General features: G+C 43.0%; 1 protein-coding gene across 4 annotated transcripts in view; it reads left to right on the plus strand.

The window, feature by feature from the left end:
* Positions 1 to 2,252: 2,252 nt before the first annotated feature.
* The window catches only part of ESR2 (estrogen receptor 2), a 68,598-nt gene continuing 58,831 nt past the window's right edge, over positions 2,253 to 12,019 (plus strand). For 2 of the 4 annotated variants that reach the window (XM_041757615.1, XM_041757618.1), the window contains exon 1: positions 2,531 to 2,627. The gene's annotated coding sequence lies outside the window, so the exon portion shown is untranslated. Of the gene's footprint in view, positions 2,364 to 2,530; positions 2,628 to 2,709; positions 2,858 to 12,019 lie in introns of those variants that run through there. The other 2 variants (XM_041757617.1, XM_041757616.1) reach the window with 2 other exon arrangements.

Here is a 12,019-nt window from a genome sequence, read left to right on the forward strand (position 1 = left end):
CCTGCTTCTCCCTCTGCCTATGTCTGTGCCTCTCTCTCTATGTATCCTCTCATGAATAAATAAATAAAATCTTTAATAAAAAGAAACAGGCAAAGCTTCCATCCCTAAGGTCCCATTATCTTTCTCCATCCACAGGATGAGTCAGAAGGAAACGTACTCACCACCATTCATTCTCTTTGTTTAATATTTCCTGCAGTGAGGTTTCCTTGTGTAACAAACCACTTCTGTGGGTGTTTGAGGGTCTTTAAAAAGAGAACATGCTGTTCTCATGAGTGGAACGCCTTCTGAAGGAAGAGTCACAGCGAGCACAGAGCTCTAGTTCTGGGATTTTGAGACAGGGCTCGTCCTTGGGAGATCTAGTGTCCTGATTCAAGCCATCTTCATTTCCAATTGATTGAAGTCCTAGTATGGAGGAGAACAGAGTCTTGGGCTTCTACCTGGTTTCAAGTCTTAGCCACAGACTGGCCATTTTTTCAATGGTAAAATGGGGATACTTAATAATAGAATTTCCCTCCTAGACCTATTGCATATAAAATGAGATAACAGGCAGACAAGTAGGGCATGGCTAAATGCTTATTAATAAGTGGTAGCTGTCAAAGAAAGCCTTGCTGCTACTGGCTCCTTCCTTATTATGTGTGGCTCTAGGTAGTTGATATAAGCTCTGCAAGCCACAGTTCCCTCATCTGAAGAGGGTTAACATTACCAGTTCACAGAGCTCCCATGTCGATTAAATGGGATGTGGTGCAAGCACTTTGCACACTCCCTGGCACAATGTAGATACTTGACATTTGTCAGCTTTCTTCACCCTCACATTATCTTGGCCTGCCTAGTGGCTCAAGACTGAAGTTCCTTCATAATAATTTCTCGTCCAGATGTATCTTGTTAACAAGCAAGTACTTCCAAATAGAACTGATATTTTAAAACCATCACTTAAAATTTTATTTGGTGCAAAGGAGGAAGGAGCCTGTGGGCACTGGGTACTATTCAGGGACACCCGAGAGAGGGAACAAGGACAGCCGAGATTGGCAAAGCATCTTGTCTCTATAGTCTTACACAGGTGAAGCTGGTCAGCCGCACACCCTCCTGTTCAAACTAACTTCTCTGCCTCCAGGATCAGGAAACCCTGCCTTACAACCTGAGAGAATCCAGGAGTCCCTGCTTTAATGAAAATTGAGGGCGTGGGGGAATAGAGATTGTATCTATCCACTGTTTATAAAGTGGGTGGCTCTCCACATTTGGAGCCTGCTTTCACTACCTGTGGACCTCACTCTAGTGTGCTCTAGAGTCGGCTTGGGCCATTTTTGGCTAAACCCCAACACTTGAGGCAGGCATTGTAAGTTTCCCTCCAGATGCCCTCTTGGTCTTCTTTTATCAGAGATCTGGAGTCACAACCAGATCAAGAACCACGTCCCTTATGCCACGTGTATGGATAGTTTGGTGATTAATTAGACACAAATGTGGCACTGGGGTCTCAGAATGGCTTATGGGATATATGTAACTTACCGTTGGATTTTCGCCACCAGTGGCTGCCCTAACGCCAGGTGCTTCTTAATGACTAGGGAAAGTCCTCAGGCTGTGGGCTGTGCTGCAGGGTGGGCGAGGAGAGCTTGGGGACTCCGCAGACCTGGGGGACTGGAGCTGCCACCAGGGGGCTCAGGCCTGCAGGGAGCTCCACGGAGGCCCTGCGGAGGGAAGAGGGGCGCCGCCAGCGGCAGAGGCAGATGTCCCCCCAGCTGCCTCTTTTGGCAGCGGTGAGTGAGGAGGTTCCTGGGCTCCTTGCTCTAAGGCGAAAGGCCTCCCCAGCCGGCCGCTCAGAACCCGCACCCGCCATCTACCTCCACGGCCCCGTGGCTTGGCCTCTCCAGGGGCACGAACCTGCCCTTGGACCCGGGACTGAGAAAACCCAAAGCCTCTCTAGTTTCACCACTGGATTCTTAAGAGTCAGATTTCTGGGGGCACCTTCCGTGGTTGAGCCTCTGCCTTCCGCTCAGGGAGTGATCCTGGGGTCCCAGGATCGAGTCCCACATCGGGCTCCCTGCATGGAGCCTGCTTCTCCCTCTGCCTGTGTCTCTGCCCCCCCCCCCCCCGTGTCTCATGAATAAATAAAATCTTTAAAAAAAAAAGGCAGACTTCTGTATTTAAATGACCCCGAAGCATCATCCAGTGTCAGACCCACGTGGGTCACGGTCTAGGGACGTGAATCTTCAAAGTGTGGCCCCCCCACCGGGCAGCATCCGTTTGGGCTTCGTCCTGAACCTGGTTGGAAATGCGCATTCTCAGGCCCCGCCCCAGACCTCCCGAACCCAAGACGGCGGGAAGGGCGCCTGGAGCGCCTCGCTCCCCGGGCTTCTCCCTCCGCCCAGGTGAGTGTGGACGGCGAGACACGGGGAGTCCGCGTCCTCCCGAGATTTCTGGGCAGCCGGCTCGGTGGTCACGTGGGCTCTTGGAGGCTTTCTCCCCCGCCCCCGGGTCTTTAAAAGGGAGGAGAGGCTCCTCGTTAGGTCGTTGGTGAGCTTTGCAGCGTCTCCGGCTCCCGGACCTGTTGAAACTCGGTTCGCGCCCCTCGCGCCGCTGCTGCCAGGCAGCCCGGAGCGCCGAGGGGGCGGGGACCGCCGGGGAAACTTGCGGTGGGTGGGAGGGGGCGGCGGGAGCGCGGAGGGGGACCGCGGGGGCGGACCGCGGGGGCGGGCGGCGGGCGGCGGGCGGCGATCCACGATCCAGCTCCGCGCCAGCTCCGCGCCAGCTCCGCGCGGTGGGCGCGCTCTCCGGCCCTGGGGCCGCGGGCGCGGCGGGCGGCTGCTCGGGGAGAGGCCGGTGCCCGCGTGACGGAGACCCCTGGCCGCCGCGCACCTGCGAGGTAAGGGCCCCTCGGCCGGCTCGAGGTGTGCCTTGTGTGCTCTTCTGTTTGAAAGCCAAGGATGCGAAAGCAGCAACGTTGAGAACAATAACAGACCCCCGCCTCCGCCCGAAACCACTTGTCTTGAAAACTGTAGGAAACAGAAATTTCACGCTCTAAGTATTTTCACTCAAGACGCTGGCAAGTTAATTTAGTTAATTAGTTTGTGCCTGTAGACTCCGGATTGATAGTGTCTTTTTGAAAGAAAAAAACTCTAGATTTTTTCTTTCTTTCTTTCTTTCCTTTTCTTTTTCTTTCTTTTCTTATTTTTTCTTTCTTTCTTTCTTCTTTCCCCCTATGGATTTCCCGAAAAAGGGTGAAATGATGAGCGTGGGAAAGTTGAACGAGGACTTGATGCTTGAGTTTTGTGGGCCTGGGAAGGTGTACGTGGATCAAGCAGCTGACCGGTGTTTTAAATGTATTAAGTGCCACTGCTCAGTGATATAAAAAACAGATTTGCTTCTGTCCTGGGTGAACTGAGCAAGATCTAAGATCTGGTCTGTTTTATTTGCTGAAGAGGAACCCAGCTTCTCTTCTCTTGTCCCTTTGTGTTACCATTCGTGCCTGATTCATTTCGGAAGCCTAAAATTAAGTCAAGGGGATAATATTTTTTGTAAAAAAAAATTTGGGTTTGAGTGAATTTCTATTTAGGAAAACCAGGTTGACTCAATTTTACTAGCTTTTTAAAAAAGCAGCTTTGTGCTTTGGTGTAGTACACAACCCTTTGGAGGTAAGATTTTTGCCTTGCTAGACTTTTAGTATTTTCATGGACATGCCATTGGGAATTTTTACTTTTAAGTTTCTGAACTCACAGTGGCTATTATATGTGGAGAAAGATATTCGTTACTTAAGTGAACATGTGGAAAGAAAGGTTTCTGCCGTAAGTATTGTAAAAAAAGTATGTGTTCTCTATGACACTTCTTTGCCTTTTATTTTTTCTGCAGAAAAATCTTTATTTCTGCATATACTCAAGAAGAGGGAGAATGTAAGGTGTTAAAGCATAATCTTAGGATCCATTTTACATTCAATCTTTTTTTCAGTTGAATTCCTGAAACATTCTTATTTCAAAAGCAGCCAGTCTCCTGTAACTCTTAAGACTTGAAAATCTCTGAAATCAATTAAAAACACAGTTAGAATACATTTCATAGTGGTTCTGAGGGACTCAAATGAATCTAATGACCTTTTCTATTCCTCAGTTTACTTATAATATGGAGAAGGTAAAATTTAGTAGTAAATTTAACCCTTCAAAACATAGTTAACACCTAATAGATATTGAAATGTCCATTTTTAAGAGTAAAACACTACAGTTTTCTATATATCTATATTCAAGTAATGGTGCAAAATACATCTGATAATTTTAGTTTATGTTTTGAGCCACTTTATATAATACTTGTAAATATGTAATATATAAAACACTGAAGGCTGAACTTGAATCATTTACTGGTAAGTTTTTTCCTAATTACATCTAGAACATTGAGAACTGTATACTTGAATGTTCCACTTCATAATTTAGTGGAAATGGACATTATAGCCATTTTAAAAAGGCAGGTTCCTGGCAATATAATTTATATACAGTAAAAGCTAGCCTCTTTAGGTTACCCTTTATGAATTCTGACAGTTGCAACATTTATATAATCACTTCTACAGTCAAGACCTAGAACAGTGCCATCACTCCCAAAAGTCCCCTTTGTGTGTTTGTAATCAGCCCTCCCCACCCATCCTCACCCCCTGAAAAATCACTGAACTGTTCCCTAATTTTACTGTTCTGTTCTTCAGTATGTTTTTACCCAGAAATAATTAATCTTCCTATGGTTTTTGCAAAAGAGAATCCCAGTCTCCCTCAACCCCTCTTTTTTTTTTTTTAATAACATTTTTTAAATTTTTTTAAATTTTTACTTATTTATGATAGTCACAGAGAGAGAGAGAGAGAGAGAGAGAGAGAGGCAGAGACACAGGCAGAGGGAGAAGCAGGCTCCATGCACCGGGAGCCCGATGTGGGATTCGATCCCGGGTGTCCAGGATCGCGCCCTGGGCCAAAGGCAGGCGCCAAACCGCTGCGCCACCCAGGGATCCCCTCAACCCCTCTTTTTGTTGGGATGAGTCAGGTTGTGGTATTTTTGTTTTACTCCTTATATACTTTGGAATGAATTGAGGCAAAGAAAAGCTATTTTGCAAATGGGACTGTTAGGTTCCCATTGGGCTAATAGATTTCATTCTTAGCGCATTCGGATTCCATTGTGGGCTAAGTCTTTTGTTCTGGTGTGCATCTGGATTATCACCAGCTGAATACAGGGTTTTTTAAGAAACATTGGTCATTTATGTAATATTAATAGAATGTATTGTATTTATATAATCTAGGCATCTAAAAAAAATACTTTTATTATATTTGAGAGTACAAAAGTTACCTGAAATTACGTACGATTAATTAGTGAGGAGCAGAAGAGTAATTAAAAATGGCAATCTGGAGACATTGAAAATCTAATATAGAGTTATTGTGACTTAAGTTAAAAAATACTGTCCTTATTAAGAGTTGAGGTCTGTGCCCAATTTATGTGTTGATGTCAGAGTTTTTCCATTTCTGTGCTCATGCTTTGAAATCTAGATTTTCTTGCAGGACATATTCTTTACTGTTTAATACATTATTCAATTTAGAGAATAGCTAGGAGCCTGTTATTGTTAAGCACTTCTAATAAAGATATGTCAGATGATGTCTTTTTCCTTTCTTCTTTGTGCTATGAAAAGAGGAAGCCGTATTTTCTACATGCAGCTTACCTTTCAGAGAACTACAGAGGCAGTAACTAGGATAAGCAGAGTGGCATGCTGAGGAAGTACCAGCAAACTGAGTGGTTGGCATTCCTAGCTGGAGGTTTTATACCTCTTCATAAATTAAGGGCCTTCAGCGGGGATTCTGGGTATGGGTGTACTTAACAGAGAGCAGGAGAGTAAGGGTCACTGTCAAGGCAGCTTACTGGATTTGGTATGTTTCCTCAAAGCAAGACTGCAATGTTTTGTGGGTAAATGTTCGTGTTCAACTGAAACCCAGGACCGGAAGAGGAGATGAGTGCATTCGCTTTAACTTCTGCGTTGGTCATGTCCTCTTGAACCTCTTCATTCACAACTGTCCCCTCCCTGTCCCAAATGGATATTTGAAAATGGTTCCATTTCCTAAGAGCAGTGCATTTTCTCTGATGATTGGAATTGGGAAGGGGCAGAGACTTGCTGAAGAGAGTAGACTGATGGGCTCTCCCTCCATACCCCGCCTTAGCATGTGAAGACCGTGCAGCTGAGGCTCTGGCCTCTTCCCCATCAAGCTTCCAAGTTCTATTTCCTGTTCAGGTCTGTAAGGTCTAGGGGGCCACAAGGGGAATTAGAGTTTTCTCATTTTGGAAGATACATGTACGTTTTCTTAAGAGTTGCATGTGAATTATTAGTGATCAGTTCTGTGGTGATTTTAGTGTTTTTTCTTTTTTTAAAAAAGATTTTATTTATTTATTCATGAGAGACATGGAGAGAGGCAGAGACACAGGGAGAGGGAGAATCAGGTCCCTTTGGGGAGTCTGATGTGGGACTTGATCCCAGGGCCCTGGGATCATGACCTGAGCGGAAGGCAGATGCTCAACCACTGAGTCACCCAGGTGTCCCAGAGTGTTTTTTTCTTTTTAATGAATATTAAGTTGATCAAGAGCTGTGTTTTGCTGGGGAAGATTTAAGGCCAATGATTGATAGACGGCCACTGGCATACATCAAGGATGCTTGACACTTAAATATTTTTTATCTTTTCCACAAAATTTTTTACAGTGTCTGCATTGTGAATGTGCATGTGTGACTTCTGTAGGGCACACAAGTGAGTGGTGTTTGAACTGAATGCTTGGGGAGGCGTGGTGGGCAGGCTCAAGAACACAGAACAAGGAGAATGTGGCATTTTGTGCTACATATGATGCCAGCTGGCTACCAGCAGCCCAGCGATTTGGACTGGTGTAAGGAATTGTCAAGCAGAAGTTCAGAAAGTACAGTGAGGAGGCAAAAATCCAAAATGGTGGTCATAAGGGCATTTTAACCTTTCTAGAAGTTCTGTCCAACACTCTAGGCACATCCAGTGGCATGCTAATAGACAGACTTTGTCTTCCTGGATGTGTAAATAATACCTCACAGGATGTTTCCACATACATCATTTTACTTTATCCTCCAAGTGCTGTGAAAAAATGCAGCCCATATTAGGTTTTATTTTCTACTGAAGGAGCCATGGAAGCTCAGGAAGTTGATGTGATTTGTACAAGATCACCTGGCTTTCAGGCAGAGCCAAATCTAGGACCCCATGTACTGACTGCTCTGTCCACTGGGCCAGAATATATGTAATAGCAGACCTGGTGGCAACTGCCTTTTTATTGTTTATCTAGATTTGATAGATACTTTGATAAAATCATTCTACTCTTCCTGGATTGTCTTTCTACCATTTCTTGGGCCTGTTTTTTTCTTCTCCCAAGGAATCACTGTAAATATTTGGAATTTTACAATCTTTTTTTCTGTTTAAGTTCCACAATATGTTCAGTACATTAGAACACTATGTGTCATCCCGTGTGTACAAAAGGCTTTCCTGCTGAACACAGATGGGACTTGAAAGGGCTCACTACTGGTGTGTGTGGTGGAGGAGGGGGACAGAGAAGTCTTTGGACATAAAACAGTTCTGTTCATCATGAAGGATATGGGCCAGCTATTTTAGGCTGTGATGACCAGTTAAAGAAAATTGACATGCAAAGAAATGCTTAATTCTTAGAATCAGGATGTCCGGGTTCATGTTCTTTTGTTGGCCACGTGAAGTCCCATGCCTGCCAGGCCCAGCAATTAAGCTGTTAAGAGACTATTTTTCCTTTTGATACCAGATACTGTGCTCACTGAGTCAGTACTTGCTTGTTCAAAGGAATGTGTTGGGAAAATCCTGTCCTACAATGTTGAAGAAATTTGATTTGGGAGGATTCTTTCCTTCAACTGGTTTATCTCCCTGGTTTAGATCAAACTACTCACCATAACCAGCACAGGTTGTTTATTCACTTTCTTAGTCTTTGGGTGGAGACTTTTGCTATTTGTTTGCTCGTCTATAGGGTCTTCTGCTATGATTTCAGTTCCTTGCCCCTTGTGTCTTTGTTTCAGAAGAACCCTTTGCGTTAGTGGCCAAGTTACTAATGATCCAAGTTTCCTTTGACAAATGGTTGTCACATGAATCTGGATACATCTGAAAGATTTCCAACCAAAAGGCAACATGGCCTTTTAATCATGGTCTAGCAACCAGTTCCCTCACATGAATTATTACTGTGCTAAGGATGTATGGAAATTCTAAAGAAATTGATTGGTGTGTGTATGTGAAATCCATCTTCCTAAGCAAAGTCCCCATGGCACCTGATTGATTGCCTGGATGAATCTTGGCGTTTGCCATTTGGCGGTGTGTGTCTGACAGGTCATTTCAGCATTTCTGGGCTGAAAATGAACATTTCAGTTATAGGTGAAAATGAGTAATGGGATTGATTCTCTGCTCCTGAGAGAGATGTCATATTCATTTTAAATTGTACGTTCACTTTCTACCTAGATAATAGGGAGTGTTATTTCAAGTTCATGAATTTCCATGCTGCTATTCATCACTGCATATTGGTAGAAGCTTTCTGTTTTTTTAAGAGGCCTATTGAAAGTGAAAGATAGCAGTGGTTTTCTGATAGGTTGGTGTGTTGACTTTGTTGAGTTACTTATGCTAAAATGCTACATACATTTCTTTGGGGCAATGTGAAGTTGAGACATCATGAAATTCAGTAAAAACTTGAGTGACCAAAATCTTTAGAGAATATTTTGTTTAAACCATTCGACTGATTTTATCATTGAGTATTAACTTGAAGTCTTGTTCAAATTGTTACTCTAAAAATCACTGCTTTCCTGCTTCATAATTTCCTGAATGTAATGTACTCACCACAGTGACCACATTCCCTTTTGGATATACTTTTATTTATTAAATTGGGTAAGCCATCTTGTTTCTTATACCATTTTTTTCCTTATTTTTAAGTTCAAGAAACACAAAATGATGACTTCCAGATTACATTTTACTATACATAAGTACAGTTTGTTAAGCATGTTACCTTGAGTATTTTCCTCTCAATTTTTACAATGTGTACTGCTTAAGTTGTATTGTTAAAGTGCTTTCAATGTCTTTTGATGAAATATCTGGCCACATAAGATATGTTTAGATCATATAGCAAAAACAATGCACTAAAATGCAATCATCAAAATATGCTATCAAAAACATAAGCACGGATGAGCAAGCCTATGTGTAGGTGGATGGAAATAGGAGAGGTGTTTTCAGGACAGATTGAGGGATAGATGCCTCCTCATCATCCTGACGGGTATGGAGTTGCTATCTCAAGGTTACCAGTGACCTAATTACCAACGTCTGTTGTTTCTTCTATATTCAACCACTCACTCTAACCTAGGTCATTTCATGGATCTGCAAATGCTTTCAATCATTTGTGTTGAAAACCCTTTCTTGATTAACAAAATGTGGTACATAGATACAATGGAATATCATTCAGCCTTAGAAAGGAAGGAAATTCTGACACACGAGACAAAATGGATGAACCTTGAAGACATTGTGCTAAGAAATAAGCTAGATACTGAAGGACAAATACTGCATGATTCCACTTCTATATGGTACTGAGTAGCCAAATCCATGAGACAGAAAGTAGAATGGTGGTTGCTGAGGGGCTCGGGGTTGGGGTAGATTGGGGAGCTGTTGTTTAACAAGTGAGGAGTCTTAGTTTTGCAAGAGGGAAAGAGTTCTATAGGTGAGCTGCACAATGATGTGAATGTATTTAACACTACTGAACTGGACATTTAGAAATGGTTGGGGTGCCTGGGTGGCTCAGTGATTGAGCATCTGTCTTTGGCTCAGGATGTGATCCTGGAGGCCGGGATTGAGTCCCACGTTGGGCTCCCTGCCCAGAGCCTGCTTCTTCCTCTGCCTATGTCTCTGCTTCTCTCTGTGTGTCTCTCATGAATAAATAAATAAAATCTTTAACCATTTATTTTTTATTTTTTTATTTTTAATGTCATAAGTTTGATGTGTAATTTACCACCATGTAAAAAAAGTTTGGAAACTGCTAGTTTTGACAATAGTTAGCATTATATGCTTTATTCTGCATATTTTCTATTAGGAATCAGGTATTGCATGTGTTGATTGGGAATCTAATGGAAATAAAAATTCTGTTATGATTAATACATGCATATTGATATATCTGAGAAAGGTATAAGAATACATGTAAAAATGTAAAATATATTACATATAGAATACTTTTTTGATGCTGTATTCTTCTCTAGCTACCATTCCCTCTGCTGTCCTTCATGGTCAATCACTGTTGATTATAAGTGGTAGCATGTTTGTAGTAGTTCCTTAGCATTTTACCTGGTCTGTCCTGCCTCCTTTACCTGGTACAGTAGCTCTTTGAAGGCAGAGTGCATGCCTTGGGACTCCTTTAGATATCCTGTCTCCACATGGTACCATACCTACTGAACGTGCTGCTCCCATCTTCCACTAACACCCTGGACTGGGTGAAATCTTCTTTTTTTTTTTAAATTTTTTTTTAAAATTTATTATTTATGATAGTCACAGAGAGAGAGAGAGAGAGAGGCAGAGACACAGGCAGAGGGAGAAGCAGGCTCCATGCACCGGGAGCCTGATGTGGGATTCGATCCTGGGTCTCCAGGATCGCGCCCTGGGCCAAAGGCAAGCGCTAAACCCCTGCGCCACCCAGGGATCCCATTCTAAACACGTTTCCTCATATTCTTTCATTATAACAAATATTTATTGAGTTGTAGTAGGTGAATAAAAATAATGTGTGCCTTCAAGGAGATTAAAATCTAATCCTACTTCTACCATTTACAAGAATGATTCAATGCAGTTCTATTCTAATAAGGAGGATTAAATTTTTAAGTAATTGTAGGGGTGCTAAGAGTAAAAAAAAAAAAACCACATCACTTCATGATGCACTTTGCGTACTCCTTATGGACAGGGCAGGTCTTCTGCAGGAAAATAGCAGGTTAGAGTAGGATGATGAATTAGGGCAGCAGAAAGGAATGCCTTGGATGTTAGAAGAATGTGACATTACACAAGCTGGTGGGAAGCAGAGGGGTATTGAGTTGGGTTTTAAGAATGTTAGTCAGGGAGTACCTGGGTAGTGCAGTTGTTTAAGCTTCTGACTCTTGATTTTGGCTCAGGTCATGATTTCAGGGTTTTAGGATCAAGTCCTGTATTGGACTCTGTATCAGACTCCACGCGCAGTGCATAGTCAGCTTGGGATTCTCTCTCCCTCTGCCCCCTCACCCCGCACTCTCTCCCTCTCTTGCTCTAATGACTACATCTTTAAAAAAAAAAAAAAAAAAAAAAAAAAAAAGAAAGAAAGAAAGTCAGTCAGTCTGGCAGCTCTATGGATCCAGAGAAGGAGCTCACTGGAGACAAGGAGTGGTAAGTAGCCTACTCCAGATGCACACATAAGAAGTAATGAGAGCTTGCTCAGATGTTGGCAAAAGACAGACCAAAAGGAAAAGGTACTGTGGAGAAAAAAAAGTGTGCCCTCATGATTAAAGATAATTGGTTGCAGTGGAGAAGTCAAAGGTAAGTGTATTGGGCTTTGTCATTAACAAAGAGAAAATTAATGGTTTTGGGAGGAAAATGATTGATTTTACCTTGGATTTGTATTATCTAGTGCTGTGTAGCAAGTCATCCTAGAATTTAGCAGCTGAAATAACAAACATAATATCTCACACACATTTTCTAAGGGTCAGGAATCCAGGAGCAGCTTAGCTGGAAGGTTCCAGCTTAGCTCCTCTCATGAGGTTGCAGTCAAGATGTTGGCCAGACCTACAGTCATCTGAAGGCTTGACAGGGGGTGGAAGATCAGTTTGCAAAAGCTCTAACTTACAGAGGTGTTGGCTGGAGGCTGGAACTTCTTGCTAGCTCTGACAGGAGGCCTCCACAAGGCTGCTTGAGTGTCTTCAGAATATGGCAGCTAATTTCCTCTGGAGTGAGTGATCCAAGGGAGCAAGCCTGGAAGAGACTGCAGTACCTTTTATGACAGTCATGGAAGCCAC

The sequence above is a fragment of the Vulpes lagopus genome, chromosome 6, assembly GCF_018345385.1.
Source record: "Vulpes lagopus strain Blue_001 chromosome 6, ASM1834538v1, whole genome shotgun sequence".
NCBI lineage: Eukaryota > Metazoa > Chordata > Mammalia > Carnivora > Canidae > Vulpes > Vulpes lagopus.